Here is a 17,001-nt window from a genome sequence, read left to right as displayed (position 1 = left end):
CTGCCCGCAAACAGTGAATTTCCAAATTTCCATTGTGTTTGCATTTACATTTGTGCAGCCAACAGTTCCTCTTCCCAGAGAGCCCGTTTTACAGGAGAGACAATAACTGACATGACAACAAAACCAATCCACCAAGAATAGCTCAGCTCCTTAGTCCTGGAGTCCTTCTGGTTGGGGAAACAACTCCCAAATCAGCAGCTGGTTCTTGCAGGAGCAAGGAACAATGGGGAGCTCTGCAAGGACAGGACCCAGCCCCTGGGTCCCCACATCTGGGCAGTACCCCAGTGCCCATCACCAGGCAAGAGCCACCAGCCCAGGTCCCCGAACCACCAGCCCTGAGGGTCACCGCTGTTCTTCCAGGCACCCAGCAGAGCAGGGACATCATCCCCAGCAACCCCTGGGACACCAGGGTTCCACCAGCAGCAACACATCATCCTTCTCCTACAGCCCAGCCTGAAAAATACTTCCACAATAAAGTTACAAAAAAACATTCTTATTTTAAAAAAATATAGGCATTAATAGCACATAGGGTATCCCTGCGTTGCTTGCTTGGGATTTGTCTATAGTACCCTCCTCACAGATGGTGCTGAATGCCTCGATCGGAAGTGAGCGGGCAAAGAATCATTTCAGTTTAATTGCAAAATAAATGTTAGGCTATCCCCAGTATGTTTTGCATAAGGATTGCAAGTGCCACCATAAACACTAATGGGACAAAAGTGCCTCAGTGTCAGTAAATCGTCAGCAATGGGTGTGAAAATGAATTAATTTCCCTTCAACTTATCCTGAAAGAACTGCAGTAAGATCTCGTTTTATTGTGTTTGATTAAGTGCTAGTGGCATAACATAATTTCCCCTAACCATTAAAAACGCTGGTGCTGTACTTCTGCATAAATGCTCCTAATGCAATGAGAGTGTATTTAATATTTACTCTTCCAAAGTTAATACATTTAGAGAAGACATTTTGTGTGCTAAAAATAGTTCGTTAGACTTGGATTTCCATGTAGGGCTGTGAAATGATGTGTCTGCTGTGATTGCAACAGATGAATAAGAAAAAAAATCTAAAAAAAATAAACAAACCTATGACTAACCCACACAACAAGGGGAAAAAACTTCCCACTGCAGCCAACACTGACCCTGGCTGAACCAGCTGGATTCCGCCAGCACTGCCTCTGCCTTGATGTCTCACCCATCCCAGATTCCACTTGACAAACTCATTCCTTGTCCATTTAATACACAAGTTAAATATAGGCTGTGCATGTGACATGCAGGGTTTAACCGGCACCGTTTTTCACGGGGAAGTCGGAGTGATGAGATGGGGCTGGTTTTGTTTGCGGGCAGCTCTTTCTGCTCCTGGGATACGCCAGAGACAATTCATGGTGGGCAGGTGCTCAACCCCCAGCGAAGCGGTTTTTGGGGGGGCACAGGGTGAGCCCACAGCTTTGTCTGAGTGGGTGCTGTGGGCACTGATCCTGAATCCTGCAACCAATTTATAGGGGAATTAGAAGGAAGTGGGAGGAATATCGTCCCTTCCAAAGGCAGGAGTTGGGTGCTGGGGGTGTTGTTCGTGCTGTGGCTGCCCTGAGAAATGAATTCAGGGGGTGTCCATGAGCTCGGCTGATGTGTGCCGTGGTGGGATGGAGCTTCCCAAAGTGGTTGGATGCCATTTCCCAGCCAAACCCACTCTGCTGAGTATCAGACGCAGTGTTTTTGCTCGGGAGAAGCTGCTGTACATTCCAATGTAATAAAGATTAAAATAATTGACTGCCTGTGCTTATATTTGGAGTGGTACTTTATAACACTGACACTAAACACTAGGAGAAAATGCAGAGGTTAAAATTACTGTTATGGCTTGGCTATTGGCAGCCCTGCAATGAGCTTGAAATGGTCCGATCAATGAAATGGAGCTTTTCCTGGGAGGCAGGCAGGTCAAAAAGCAAAATAATACATCTGCAGCCATAACTCCTGGGAAAATTACTCCGAGGAGCAAGACGCTGTGTTTGTTTAGGATGCTGCTGCCATGAGAGAGGGACACCGGCCATCCACACAGGTCTGGACCTGCCTCCATCCAAGCATCCCCCTGTGCAGGCTGGAGTACCACCAGCAGCTCCAGGCACCCTGCAAGAGAGAATTCCCTGCAGAAAACAAGGTACAGAAACCCCTTCCAAGAATGCTCAGCTAAAAATAGGTGTTTGTTGTATGAGATACCACAAATAACACTCAGGCTGCGCAGAGGGACTGGCAGGCGGGGGATAAATTCCTGCCCTTAATTAGCAAGCAGGATCAATAAAGCATTTCTAAAAGAGGGAAATCAGCAATTTTTGTAGCTCTGGCTTTAAAATGACTAAGTTTGGGGGATAAAACATAGCGGCAAGGATGCCAGTTCTTGTGCTGTGCATTCCCAAAGACACCAGCCCAGGAGACAGAGGAGCCCCCAGCTCCCAGAGAGATCCCACACAGATCCGGGGTGATCCTCTCCCCACAAACGGTTGCTTCTGGAGACATGTGGGGAATGCCCTGGTCCAAACCTGCATTTTAAATCCACCATACAGACAGACAGCAGCCTCTGGAGCAGCACAGAGCCAAGCAGCATCGCTGGGTGGCCAGAGGCAGGACGGGGACACGCATGCCCCGTGCCCTGAGCATCACCTCCTCAGCACCGGCTCTTCTCCAGAAGCAAAAGGCACCCATGGCTGATTTTTTAGGCTTTCTGAGGCACGAGACTGCCAAGGCACAGTCAGGCACAGGGCAGCAGTGCCACTGTTAATCAGCACCGCAAGAGCCAGGTATGTGATGAGTCGTGAGAACTTTGGTCACTCCTCTGATCTGAAGCCTGTGAGCATCTCCCCAGTCCTCTGCTTGTGCTAGACAACAGCTATGAAACTGGTTCACATAAATACACCAGGATGAAGAAACACTATAAATAGCTGAGCTCTGGGAGCCATGCCTTCCCCCCACCAACAGCCGCATCCCACCAGCAACGCGTGTGCAATGTTTTCCATCCCAAGCATTAGAAAATAGTGGGCGAGGATGAAGTAACTGCCCCACCTGACAGTGAGGGAGATGTCACTGCTGCCTACGGCTCACAGCTCTCTTCTGTGGCTGGAAAACATAACCTGCGCTTTGAAAGTCAGTAAACCTGGTCCCCTTGGCCCAAGCAGGGGGAGCAGCGCTGGTGGGCATCACCCTGCAGAGGTGTTTCCAGCCAGGTCACTCCCATCCAGCAAAGGCAAAGCTGGATGGAAGGGAGCAGCAATGCAGCTGGTTTGGGAGCAACCAGCCACCCGCACTTGCTACAGTGGTAACTGGATATAATTATCATTTGAAGACTCTCTCAGGCTGAGAAAAGACTTAAAAGCCCAGCCTCAGTGCAAACCTGACCCACGATGTGGTCTCTCAGTGGGGATTGTAAATGTCTGACAGTGACTTTCCTATAAAGTCATTTATTCAGCTTGTCCTTTGCAAACCTCCTCTGCTGAACTGCTCATTGAATGCTGCTGGGAGCAAAGCAAAGAGCAGAGATCACCTTTAAACTTCAGAGGAATGATCTCCAAGCCTGGTCAAGCTCTACATACTTTCTAGCACTTTAAAAGAGAGTTAAATTAGTTTATCTATACCAGGCTATTCAAAGTTTCCCAGGTTGAGTGGGGATGTGAACCCTTTACACTGTGTTGTTGTCACTCTTGCAGATTCTGTTGTCTTTTACTGAATATTTAGATGTTGAGCAATTCTTTATTTAATCATACCATCTTATCTGTGTGATACAAATCTGCAGCTGTGGCATTTCAGGGTTATTGCCTTTGCAGCATCTGTAATAACAGAAGGATGAAAAATGTCAGTATGTGCATGGGACAAGGCAAATACGCACCGAGTGTTTGGGGTTGTTCTACATGAAGAGAAAAGAGAATGGATTCTTTCCCATGTGATGAGTATAGCAGTTGCAAAGGGGAAAACAAAACAAAACAAAATAAAAGGTTGGCATTGAGTATTTTTATTGCTCTGGTCCTCCCTGCCCACCTCTCCTCTGGGTTTCAGTAGTATGTCAGCAAGAAAGCTGGAAAAGAGCCAGTTAAATGCAGGACAGAATACACCAAACCATCAGGAAACCCAGCAAAGTCTATGTGAAAATGTCCCTTTTGCAGCTCTGTCTGTGAGGTTGCATTTGGGTTTGGTGGTAAATAACAAGAGTGTCATGGTAAACAGCTCAGCTTTCATGGGGGTTTTCTTTGAACTTCTTCAAAGAGAAGGCAAACTTTGGCTAAGATGCTTTAAGAGCAAAATTAAATGTACTTTTGAAGGCTGTAGTCTTCACCAAGAGGATGTTTTTGGGCTGGAAGAGGGTGTGCAGCAGGAGGAAGGCTCAGGGGTAGGATGGATGCAGAAATGCTTAATGTCCTGATAAGCAAAACTCAGAGTCTGGAGGTGCTGAAAAATGTTTGTTCCTTCATTTCAAGGGAAATGGCCTGGATAAATCAACAGATATCTTTTTCCCTTTCTTCCCTCTCTGTTTTTTGCTCAGCACCGATGATGCCGGTTTCTACCAGCTACTCTGCTTTCCCTCTGGGTGCGGAAGGGAGAAGCCAATGCTCCCGGCAGGAGAACGTGTCACCTTTGAGGTGGTTCATCACCAATGGGTCCACAGCCAAGGCCGGCTCCTCCGGGACTGGGCACAAGCCAGGATGGAGAGGAGCAGCACTGGTACCTGTTGTATTAACAGGGAAAGTGGTTTTTTCCAAACTCCTGGCAGCCGGTGACTGCTGATCTGCGGGGACTACCTCAGCCTGCTTTTATGCACTGCGTAGGGCAAGCAGATTTATTTCCCAAATGAAATATTAACCTCCATGTAACTCCCTGCTTTCTAATGGGGGCACGTAGGATGCCATTGATTTGCTTACGAGACTGCTTGACGGCTGTTTTTAATACTTTCATAAAAATCTTTGGCATAGCTAAGGATTCCCATCTCCTTACAATTAAGTGGACACCACCATTCGCTTGAGCAAACAGAATTACCTTGTACTAACGAATGCATGGCTGAGTGAGGCCAAGGGCAGTGCTGTCTGCTAATAAGAAGGAAATGCGCTTGTACCCTCATAAAAATCACATTTTGGCTGTTTTCCCAGTCTGAAGTTGGCGTTTGCTGGCTGCTGAAGAAGAGATGGGATGCCGAGGGCTGGCATGATGGATTTACAGACTCCTTTTGCATTTTCAGTTTCTGTATCAGTGAAAAGGATCCCTTGGAAATGAGGGAATCAGGACGCAGGGAAAGGTTTGCTGACTGAAGCTTGAGTGGATCTGAAGGGCTGTACCACTGGGGTAAATAAATCAGGAATTAGCTCATTGCTGAATGACAAGAAAGAACCAGGAGCCAGTTCCCAGCAGCAACTGAAACATTTCCCAGCCTCAACCATTGACTAAACCCAGCTCAAATGAGCTTTTGCAGCTCTCTGAGGATAAGCAGCAGGAACTGAGGTCTTGCTGGTAAAACATCTCCATCTCCTTCACTTTGTGCCTCTTCGCCTTTCCCAGGAAGGCGCGTGGGGCCAGGCGTGTAGGTGCTGTCCCACCCCCCAAAAATGCTCCCTCCAGCTGGTCCAAGGAGAAACCCGACTGCAGGCAGCAGTTTCATCAACATTTTGCTCTGAGATTTTGACTCATTCCAACCTGAAAGTCAGAACGAAACTCACAGCGAGGAGGTGGGGTGATCTGAAACACTGAAGTTGGGCTGGGACCAGTCACCGACTGGGAGCCCCACACGTTGGTCCCCTCTGCTCCCCCACCTACCATCTTGTGGGTGCTGCATCCCCTTTTAGGATGCTCTGGGACCTGATCCCAGTGCGGGGACTGACAGGCTCAGCTCCTCTGTGGCAGAGGTTTTTTTTTCATCCTGTGACACCATCAAATGTACACCTAAAGGAAAAGCCCAGACTGAAACACAGCTGTGGCTGAACCAGCCCTAACTCTGTCCTCCAACAGCTGGCCCAAATCCCCCAGCCGGGACACAGCCTTTGTCCCACATGAGCTGAGTCCTGCTGCAGCTCAGTGCAGCTCAGCAGCACAGGGGGATGCCTGGTCCCTACTCCAGCATGTACAATGAAGACCCCAAATCACCAAGGCAGGGAAGAGAACATCTTCCTAGCTGAGATGAGGAGCCTGCAGTGCTGCCTGTCCCAGCCAGAGCTCAGCCCCTGCCTCTCGGCTCCCCAGGGCCATCATCTGCCCTCAGTGCAGTTTTGGCATCTTCACCTGGGGAAGAGGAGGGAGGAGAAGGCATTGCTCAGTGACACCGAGGGCATCATCCTCCCCATGAAACACGAGTCACCTCCACAGCGCCCAGCCGGTGTCAGCTGAGACACAGGACCGAGCACTCTGCCCACACACTGCAGAACACAGCCAGCCAAAACGGGGTGTTCAGCTTCCCGGCAGCACCCAGCCCCCTCCTTCCTTCCTCCGCCCGCCACCGCTTTTGACAGCCACTGGCTCTGCTCAAAAGGATGCTGAGGGTTTTTTTTGCGGTTCATCTGGGCCAGATGGCTTCAGAAAGAGAAACCGGGGCTTATCTCCTCCCTCCCTGAGTTACATGCAGCTCTCCAAGCAGTTTGTGTTGGGGTTGATGCGGTGGAGAGGGGTTTTGCTTCAAGAGAGCTTCCCCTCACCACTGCACACACGCTCTGGTGCTGGCAGCACAGCCCTGCCGAGCATCTTCCCACCCCTGACAGCAGGGACAGGGACAAGCACGAAACGGGGGATAAAGACAGGGACCCCTGAGGCACACCATGATGCTCAGCACTGCCGCAGCCCACCAGCTTCCCCACGCTCTGTGCGTGCAGCGCTCTTTACTTACCGATGAAAACAGCTTGAAGATGTTACTGCAATTATTTTATGACTTCTCGAGTCTAATTTGACAGCAAACTGGTGCTCCAGCCCCACAGGCAGGCGACTGTGCTACAGAGCATGCCAGAGACATCACTGCTCCTCCAAATGACACTGGGTTGTCCTCATGTGTCCACCCTGGTGGCTCACCACCCAGCAAGCTGGTGGGTGAGAGCAAGGCTGAACCTGGCAAAATAAATCCATAAATAAATAAAACCACATTAACCACTATTTCAGCAAACAATACAGTAAACCGCAGGGGAAGGGTGGGGATACACTGAAATTTGCAGGCTCTTGTCACATACAGCCACTGTTTAGCTGCGTGGCAGTTACTTACTCATGTTGTTTATGCGGAGATATCATGCAAATAAATATAAAGCAGCTCCTGCTATAGAGACTGAGCATAACTCTCCTGATGGGAGAAAGAGCATCTCGCTTTGGCCGCCCGGCAGCTGCCGCATCCCTCAGCTCAGCATCATGCAGCTCAAAAAGTACTTCTGAGGTCTTTTTCGGATGGAAGTCATGGACAGCTCAAGCCAGGGGAAATGGGCACTTCTGAACAGAGGCTGAACTTCTTCTGGAAGTAATTGCAGGCACTCGGTGCGTTGGAGCAGCAGGCAGAGATGGAGCCTGGGAATAATACAGTAATAGCCCAAGCCTGAGCAGAAGGGGTTTCTGTTAAGTGCGATGCTTAACCTGTAAATTTCCCACAACAACCTGCAATACCTTTCTTTGGCTTTCCTAACATAGATGTGAACCACAATGTGAAATGCCTTTAAAACATAAACATGGCCTAACACCTGCTGTAATGTTTCCTATGCCACTTTTGCTTTAGAGAAAACCAAGAAAATTAGGCTGGATGGCATCAACCACCACCAAAAAGCAAAACTGGTGAAGCCGCAGGATTAAAGATCATCTCCTAACACAGCTCCCACCTGCAGGCACAGCAGCTTTTCAGGCATTACAGCTGAGCATCCCACTAGTGCCAGCACCTGCATTTACCTGAAAGGGTTTTTTAACCTTGTAGGCACAACTATATTTAATATCTTATAGGAAAAACTGTATTAATAGAATTTAAGATTGAAAAATCCAGTTCTGTGTGGGAAGAGAGAGGCCTTGACTCATGTCCTTCCCAGTCATCAGCCATCGCCAAGGCTCAGCCCTGGGACACTCGCAGCATGGTGGGGTCCCTGCATCCCTGTGGCTCATCCTCCAGTCCAGGCTGATGGACAGGGACCATCTTCTGAACTCTACTTACAAGGACATACAACTTTGGAGGACTACCAAGAAGCTAAGGTATACATCAGAGGTTTGAATAGTGGCTTTTTACAACTATTTTTAGTTTTTTGCTGATACACTTGAGTGCTGGGAACCCTCCTGCTGGGTGCTTGGAACCAGTGGAGGTGATGGAGGCTGTGGGTTTCCCCACTTTCCCACCTCGGGCAAGGCAGGACCGCAGCGATCCCGGCCCCAAGGACAGCCACCACCTGCACACCGAGTCCCTGCGTCCTGCACAAATCTGCATTTGATGCTACAACAAATGAAGAACCACTGTTGTCACAACTGTCTGACATAAAAATCATTCCTTAGGAATTTCCTGGAGTGGAGAAGAGAAAAAGCCACCCAAATCTGCGCAGAACACCGCAGAAACCCAGTCTCTGGCCCAGACTTCATCACCCAGGCAGGACCCCCTCTCTGTCCCTCTTATCCCCCAGGATGCCAACACCCACTCGCATCCCACACGCAAGTGGTTTCTAATCAAAGGCCACTGCAAACCAGACTGAGATCACCAGCCCATTTTACATCAGACACTAACCAGACATAAGATGATGGCTTCAACTTAATTATATAATAATCAGGCCCTCATATTCCTGTCATCTGCAGCTGTCAACAGCAGCCCGAGCAGAGCTGCTGCTCCTCTGGAAGAGCCATCACTCATCACCCCTAGCTTCTGAGGTGTCAAAATAGGGGTAATTTTCCCTGTGATGTCAAGTGATGGCTGTAAAACAACCCACGGTGCTGCAGCTCAGAGCACCAGCATGGAGCAGCTCCTGGGGCCGTGGGGATGGAGAGGTGGGATAATGTCCCAGCGGTGGCACCGGCGTTGTACCTCCATCAAGTGAAACCTCCTCCTCGCCTTATGTGAGAAAGCTGTGTAAGGCATAAGTATTTAAGTGTGTTGTTAGGACAGGTTAAATACAAATGGGTATGTATTTTTCCCTACAGGATCAGAAAATAAACAGAAGATCCAGTTCCTTGAGGTCCAGCTGAGCACAGCATCCCTCCGGCACGTGTGGGGAGCTGGATGTGCTCCCTCTCTGTCGGAGGAGACCACAGCCTCTCCCAGCTCCTCTGCTCACCAGCACTGATCCTGCTCCCTCCCTGCATCTTCCACAGCTGAACCAAATGCGCAGGGTTGTTCCAACTCTCCCAGGAGAGCCAACAGCCCCAGGAGGTTGATACATAAACCCTTTGGCTTTCTCCTTCCCCTTTGGCTGCCTCTTCTCCTGGCCAAGTCACAGAGCTCCCCATGCATACACACGCTGCTATAACTAGAATGTTTATTATTATTTAACTTTCACAGGCACCGCGTACAGCTTGCAAGCAATCCAGGATTGCTCTGCTGCCTGTCAAAACCCCTGCCACCTTCCTAGTTTCCCAGCGAGTCACTACCATTGCTCCAGCAACACCTCATCAGCCAACAGGCAGGTGGAAAAGAATATCTCATGCAATTAAAGCCATGATTAATTTTACAGGAGAAGAGTAATGACTTACATAGCAGGTTTCCCTCACCCTTGGCCAGTGCTGCTCCCGTGCACCCGCAGCCGAGCTTTTCTGTCTCACCCCTGGCCCAGCCACACTTCAACAAATTCCTGATTAATCGCCCTGGGAGCAGCCGTGTGACTCATTGCCTCCTCCAAACAAGCACCTTCCTCACCCCGAGCCCGCCGACCTCTCAGCCCTGCCTGCAGCCGACACAGGTTTTGGCAGCTCGGATTATTATCACCATGGAGCAAATTGTACCCACACAAGCAGCCGACCCTGCCCCGAGTTGTCCCCGTGTCCCCACCGTGCTTGGTGACAACCCCCGAGCCTGACCCAGACTGCAGCCAGAGACACACAGAAAATGCAAAAGCAAATTTGAGCAAAGTGGCTTAAATCTGCATCACAAACGTGACTTTTTGCATCCACGTGCTTTTACAAGGGAAAGCTGTTAACCGTGGTATTTTTCCTAAGTAACTTATCAGACAACATTTCTGCTGTTTGCAAGGGTATGTTGGCCCAAAATAGGTGCCCGGCTGCTCTTTCTTACCTCCGAGTTTGACCTTCTCTTTGCATTCATAGGGCAATTAAGTGAACAACTGCAAAGGATGTTTTGTTCTTTGAAAATAATTCATTGCTCTTATACTAGCTCCTTGCAGCAAAGTTGTGGAGATCATTGCAGAACTGCCTGAGCTCCTAAAAACCAAAGATTGTAAAGCCTGCTGCCACCTATGGATGGAAAGCAGTGAGAGCAGGAAACCTCCCGGGAGGCGCAAACGGCTGAGACTTCAGCTCCGAATGAAAGCCACGGGGAGTGGGGAGCTGCCAGCAGCCCTGGGCTTTCTCCTCCTTCACACAAACTTAACAAGGTTCAGGACACAGAGGGCTGAGGGAAGGTATTGGGAAACTTGCTTCCCATCCTGTGATTACATACAGTACAAGAAAAACAAAACGAAACAAAAAAACCCCCACCAAACCAACCAACAAAAAAACCCATAAAACCCACACGCAAAATCCCACACCGTTTTTTGGCTTGCTGGATTAATCTGATTACAGTGTTTTATTTTTTTATTGACAGACTATAGCTTGCCTTGCCCTTTACCTAATTGGCACAAATTTGCGTTCAGATTGCTAAGGTGATAATTTCTGCAATAAAACGCTACAGAATACCTAAAATGGACATTTGTGGGGCCATGCAAACTACAGAGCAGTGTATTCTATCCTCGCTGGAGGGAATGGGGTTATCTATAATAGCAAGTGCACATTACTGGTATAACATCATACCTGGCAGAGCTTTTAGTTCATGGCTGAGGCTGTTTGGTGGCTGCTGGGGGACACCTCCCACCTGCCAGCCAGACCTCATGGGGACCTGCGGTCCCCTTCGCCCCACAGGACCAACCTTTTGCCATAAACTGGACCAAAAAAATGAGACAGTAGTGAGCACGACGCAGGCAAATGACCACAATTCAATGTTCTATAAGATACTGTTGTGTACACCATATTCAGCACTTATACTCACAGTATTCAGCTGTCTTGTCTTCCTCTGGTTACCTGCACGCACGCTCTGGAAGTGCAAAGCTGACTGCAAGGTTAGCGGTCTAATCCGCTGGTCTGAGATATCCACCACAACCACTGCCTTACTCTTTAGAAAAAGATTTAGTCCTTTCAACACAGGGTTAAAGATGTCCTATTATTTTTTTCCTTTTTGCAATTTCTTCTGCTTCAGCTTCTTGAAAAACCTGTTTTTCTTTTATCTTGAGTCATTTGCATGAAGAAACTATTGTTCTAAACTGTGACTCATCAGTTTGCCTCACCACTTTCCAAGCCCCTCAGGGGCACGCAGGCTATGAAGCAGGCAACGGCAGCCAGCCTTTATTTACCAATAAATAGGCATTTCATCGCTGCATTGACTCATTGCTCTGCAAGACTAATTTTTTTCCTACTTCCCAACTGTGAGCCCGGAGTGATCGTTCTGTTTGCTTTTGTAATCATCTTCTATGACGAGCGTTCACATGAACTGTGTCTTGCTGACAGCCTGATGTTTAAATACAAGTACAAAAACTTGCGAGGAGACACAAGTATCTAAATGCTAGTTCTGAAATACCTGGAAATATCAGGTTTCAGGAAAACAGCCTGTCATGAGGCAGAGAACACACCTCTTTGTCACTGAGACATACCTCATCTACTAGAATTCACAGGGGAAAAGAGGCCACCAGCCAAATTATTCACTGCATTGAAGCTCTTACACAGATTGTAACTGTATATTTTTGAAATCCAAGTCAAGAGGAGGTGTTTTGGAACTACTCTCCCCTCTGCCACCCAGACGTATGCCACCCAGCAAATGTAGTGCCAGCAGCAGCATGCAAGGGATGAGTGAATTTTGTGTGAACAAAACGAAGTCTTTAGAGTTCAAAGATGCAAAACAAAAGACTTGATCCTGTTTTTCTTACACACCTAGACCTTAGTAATTTCCTTGTGCACTTCTGCTACTGAGTAAGTGTCAATAAAGTGAAAAAACTGAGGAGTCTGATTGCATTATTTCTTCTAAATCCCACAATTGTCAAGACTGATACTCAGGACCTCACCCTGAATGTGTGACGCAGCACTTGGGCTGAGATTCATCTCAAGGGCAGGAGGCACAAGGCACAGAGCAGCCTTCACACCAAGAGTCCTGCCTGAGGTGGGAAAAGTGCGAGAACATCACTTGAAAACGAGTGGGAAGAGTCAAACAAACATCCAGACCTAAGACTATCATGATTTCTGTTAAGTGGCCAAAAAGTGGGTTTTACACCATGATGAGCTTAACGCAGGGCATAAATTCCTGGTTTGCTCTAACAGCAAATAGTCTGTTGATGAAATCGTGCATAGTTTAGTTTTTCTTGCCTTCCTACTCTTCTTTGCCAGTCCTTCCTTTGTTTACCTTTATAAGGCTAATAAGAAAACCATTTGAAATTAATCTCTAGCCAGTATTTCTACAGCATTCACGACCCTTCACTGCTGGCAGAGCTGCCCAACAACACATTATGAGGTATTTTCGTGGGGGAATGAGCTGAGTTTGGGGCTTGGGGGTTTTCTTCAGCTCTTGAGCAGCATTGACACACGAGCCTGGGATCCTGACAGAACTCTCCTCACCTGGCACAGCTTTCCCCTGAGCACCTCTCCTGTACTGTAGAAGGCTTGTGGGAGGGAAGCTGCTCCTTCCACTTCACCTAATTTTTTAGTTCTAGTACAAAACCCCTTCAATCTTCCTAAAGACCAGAACTGGGGAGCAGATTAATCCCTAGGGAGATACAGAAAGATAGACTAGAGGGAGCAGGTGCAGGGTTGCAAACACATGCCCTGTAGGCTACATTCTACACAAGCAATGAAGGCACATGCTGCTCCAGGAGGTTTGGGGATGTGTCTGTGACTGGAGGGCCACCATCTGTGTTTGAAAGGACTGTCCGCTGAGTTGCTTGCTGCAATAAGACTGGAGTTCCATAGAACCGTAGAACAGTTTGGGTTGGAATGGACCTTCAAAGCTTCCCCAGTGCCACCCCTGCCATGAGCAGGGACATCTTCACCAGCTCAGGTTGCTCAGAGCCCCATCCAGCCTGGCCTGGGATGTCTCCAGGGATGGGGCATCCACCACCTCTCTGGGAAACCTGGGCCAGTGTTTCACCATTCTCCTTCGACTGTAACTTCTGTGAAATGAGAAAAACAGGAACAAAGTAAATGCAGGATCCTACCAGTCTTTTTCCCTCCATGTTTTCACTCTCCCTCCTTGCCTGACTTTTTACCCCCAGTCCCCAGGGCAGGCTCTGGTTTTCCTCTCACCTGCCCACACAGGCAGGCTGCTGCTTGTCCCAACAAGCTCCTGCCTGGTGCACCCCAGCACACAGCCCACTCCCTGCCCGCTCATCCTCTGCCAACAGGCTCTGGATCCCCAGGAGGCTGCCCGAGCCTCTAGACAGCAGTGAGCTACACCGACTGTGGTGCTGGATGAGAAGATGCTGTGTTAGGGCAGAGCTGGCCACATGTGCTTGCAGCCCAGAAAGACAATTATGTCTAGGGCTACATCAGAAGGATGGTGGCCAGCAGGTCAAGGGAGGTGATTCTGCCCCTCTGCTCTGGTGAGACCTTCCTGTGGTGCTGCATCCAGCTATGGAGTCTCAGCACAGGACAGACATGGACCTGTTGGAGAGGGGCCAGAGGAGCCACAGAAATGATCCAAGGCTGGAACAGCTCTGCTGGGAGGACAGGCTGAGAGAGTTGGGGTGTTCAGCCTGGAGAAGAGAAGGCTCCAGGGAGACCTTATTGCAGCCTTTCCATACTTAAAAGGGGTCAATAAGAAAGATGGGGACAGAGTGTTCAGAAGGGCATGTTACAACAGGACAAGGGGTGACAGTTTTAAACTAAAGAAGGGGAAATTCAGGGTAGACATGAGGAAGAAATTTTTTACAAGGAGGGTGATGAAACACTGGCCCAGGTTGCCCAGAGAGGTGGTGGGTGCCCCATCCCTGGAGACATCCCAGGCCAGGCTGGACGGGGCTCTGAGCAACCTGAGCTGGTGAAGATGTTCCTGCTCATGGCAGGGGTGGCGCTGGATGAGCTTGGAAGGTCCTTTCAACCCAAACTATTCCATGATTCTGTGATCTATGGCCATCCTTGAGTATTGGGGAGAAATGAAACATCTGGGGTAGGGACTGTCACCAACCTTTGCACCAGCAATACAGGCTCAGCGCTGGAGCTGATGCAGAGGTGTCAGGGATGGCCCCAGTGACTGCAGGTGGTGCCACATCTCTGAGAGGAGCAGCAGGACAGGAGGCCATGGCTGAGGCAGGTGCCAGCACAAGACTTGGGGCAGCACCAGCCCCTTCCCCTCCACAGCCTTGTACCATGCAGGTCACACATTGGCACCACCTGATAAGCACCAGCAAAGTATACATGGCACATTTCTCCCATGTCTTCTTTTCCGTCTTGTGCAATCTTGAGACATTTTTTCTTAATTTTTGCAAGAAGATCCAAGTCTCAGCTGTGCATCTGTCTTAACAGAAATTTATTTCAAATCTGCACTGTACAAAAGAAAATATAGGGGGTTTGGGGCTTTTTTTTTTTCTCTAGATGATATCTTGTGAAGTGCTCTTATATCCACAAGGTGTATGAGATATTATTACAGGAACTCACAGAACTTTCCTCTTACCTGGTAACATACCAGCTGGTTCTTTGCTTTATTGCTTAACCTATTTCCCTTTCAATGATCATCTTCCAGCAGCACGATGTTCTGCAGTGAGTTCAAATTCACTTTGTACTCCCAGAGAGGTGCAAGTCCAGTGACACACGACCAGGTCAGACAAGGACTCCACCAGCACCATCTCCATGGTGTGTATTTCATAATTTAATGTTTACAGAGATATAAATAGACTCCATCCTACAGTCACATGCGTGAGGATGATCTGTTACACATTCTTTGCTGCAGACAGGCTTGCGGCAGCTCTGTGAACTTCAGCTGACCACAGTAACTTCTTTGGTTTTCCCCATTTCTCCCAAAATAATAACAGCAAACCACACATACAAATCTTTTACTGATTCTCTCTTGTCTTCTACCTGACAATGACCCTGAAAATAAAGCAGATTTTCTTCTTTTTGATAGAGGGCCTCCTTACACATTTCTTCCCCAGGACTTTGAACATCCAGCTGTTGAAGTAAAGCTCTCCCCAAAACAGCTGGGGGGAAAAGTCATGTTTTTTAAATTTAGGAGGTAATTCAAGTTACAGATTAGGAAACAAAATGGTATTACAGAAGAATAGCAGTCAGGAGGACTGAAACAAAACAAAACAAAACTACTATAAATCAAAAGGAAGTTCTCTTTACAGGTCAGTTTTCAGGTACAAACATCAAATCAAAGTACCCCCTTCAGGAGATGCTCATGTGAGCTCTCCAGAACCAGCTGCCACTGACAGCAACAGCAAGCAGACAGGACACACTTTCTAAATACTGCTGAAGTAAACACCTCGTTTTGTAGGAACACCCAAACTACTTTACGCCAATGCTAAAAGCGTCTCAGATGCCAGTAAGAAAGCAAAAAAGGCAAAGTGTATTATTAGCTCTGTCTCCTGTTCTGCCTAAATGCTGCTTCCCCAGGCGGCGCCCAGGACTCCAGCTGCTTTCCCTACCGTAGCTGCAATCTGAATTTCCCCCCAGCATCTCCTGTAATTATTTATTCACCAGTAAAGCAAAAGCTTTTAATTTTCTCTTTTGCAAACTCATTCTGACTTTTTTAGCCTTTAAAACCTGCTATGAACACAGACTTTCACTAAATGTTCTCTGCAATTTCATGCTAATGCATCTCAGTAACTATTTTGAGCAGATTTATTTTAAACCTCTTGTGTGTATATATAAGCACACATATGTATTTATATAATATGTATATATTACATGCATATATACATATACATCAAGGAATACAAGAGTTAAGTGGCACATACAGGAGTCTTCCTTTTACAGTTCAAATTTATTTGAACACAAACTAAACTGCTCTAACAAAGCAGTAGAGAAAAGGGCATTTGGGCACCGGGGCCGGAACCAATTATTTAGGCTGAACTCAAAACCCAGCTCTGAGTGCCAACAGGCATGAGAGAGCTTGAAATATGGATTTAAGTTTTGCAGCTGGTGCTTATCTCTGGTGAGAAGTCAAGTGCATTAAACAAGCGACCTCAGCTTTGTCCTTGGGGAAGTCAACCGGGGATCAGCAGTTTTCAGTGACTTAGCAAAACCCTGCTTAATTGTAGGATACTGGATTGCAAAATAACGCAACAAACACTGGCATTAATTACATAGTGTGCACAGACTGACTGAAATACAGCTCCTATCTCTAGCTGACTTTTCTCCCCACACTTTGCTTTCACAAGCACCAGCATTTCCAAACACCAGCCCCAGGGTCAGCCCAAAACAAGCCGTGGCAGAGCCACATTAGGAGCCCTGTTCATAATTGTTCTCCCTCTTACCTTGCTGGCAAGAGGACATTTTTCAACCCATTTGATTTTTCCCTTCCTCCTTTGCACAGCCAGGAACCTGGTCAAGTATTTCCCAGAGACACTCGCACCAGCCGCAGGTCAGGCCCTGGGCTGCGCTCCCCAGCCCTGACCCCCTCCTCCAGTTTGCACAGTGCCCAATTTCCTACCACGAGCACAGGTTTCTGGTTTCAACAAACCTCTACCAAAGATCTGAACAAACTCAAACTTAAAACAAGTTCCAAACTTCCTCTCAAGAGCCACGTTCTCACTGAAACCAGGTTCCTTCACTTGGAAACCCCGTGTGCTACAAAACCCGAACCGCTTTCAGATCCTTTTGCAGGGTCAGATCAGGTTCCCCGTCTGCCAGTCCCGTCCCC

Source organism: Nesoenas mayeri (genome assembly GCF_963082525.1).
Source record: "Nesoenas mayeri genome assembly, chromosome: 14".
NCBI lineage: Eukaryota > Metazoa > Chordata > Aves > Columbiformes > Columbidae > Nesoenas > Nesoenas mayeri.
Note: the sequence above shows the minus strand (reverse complement) of the source record.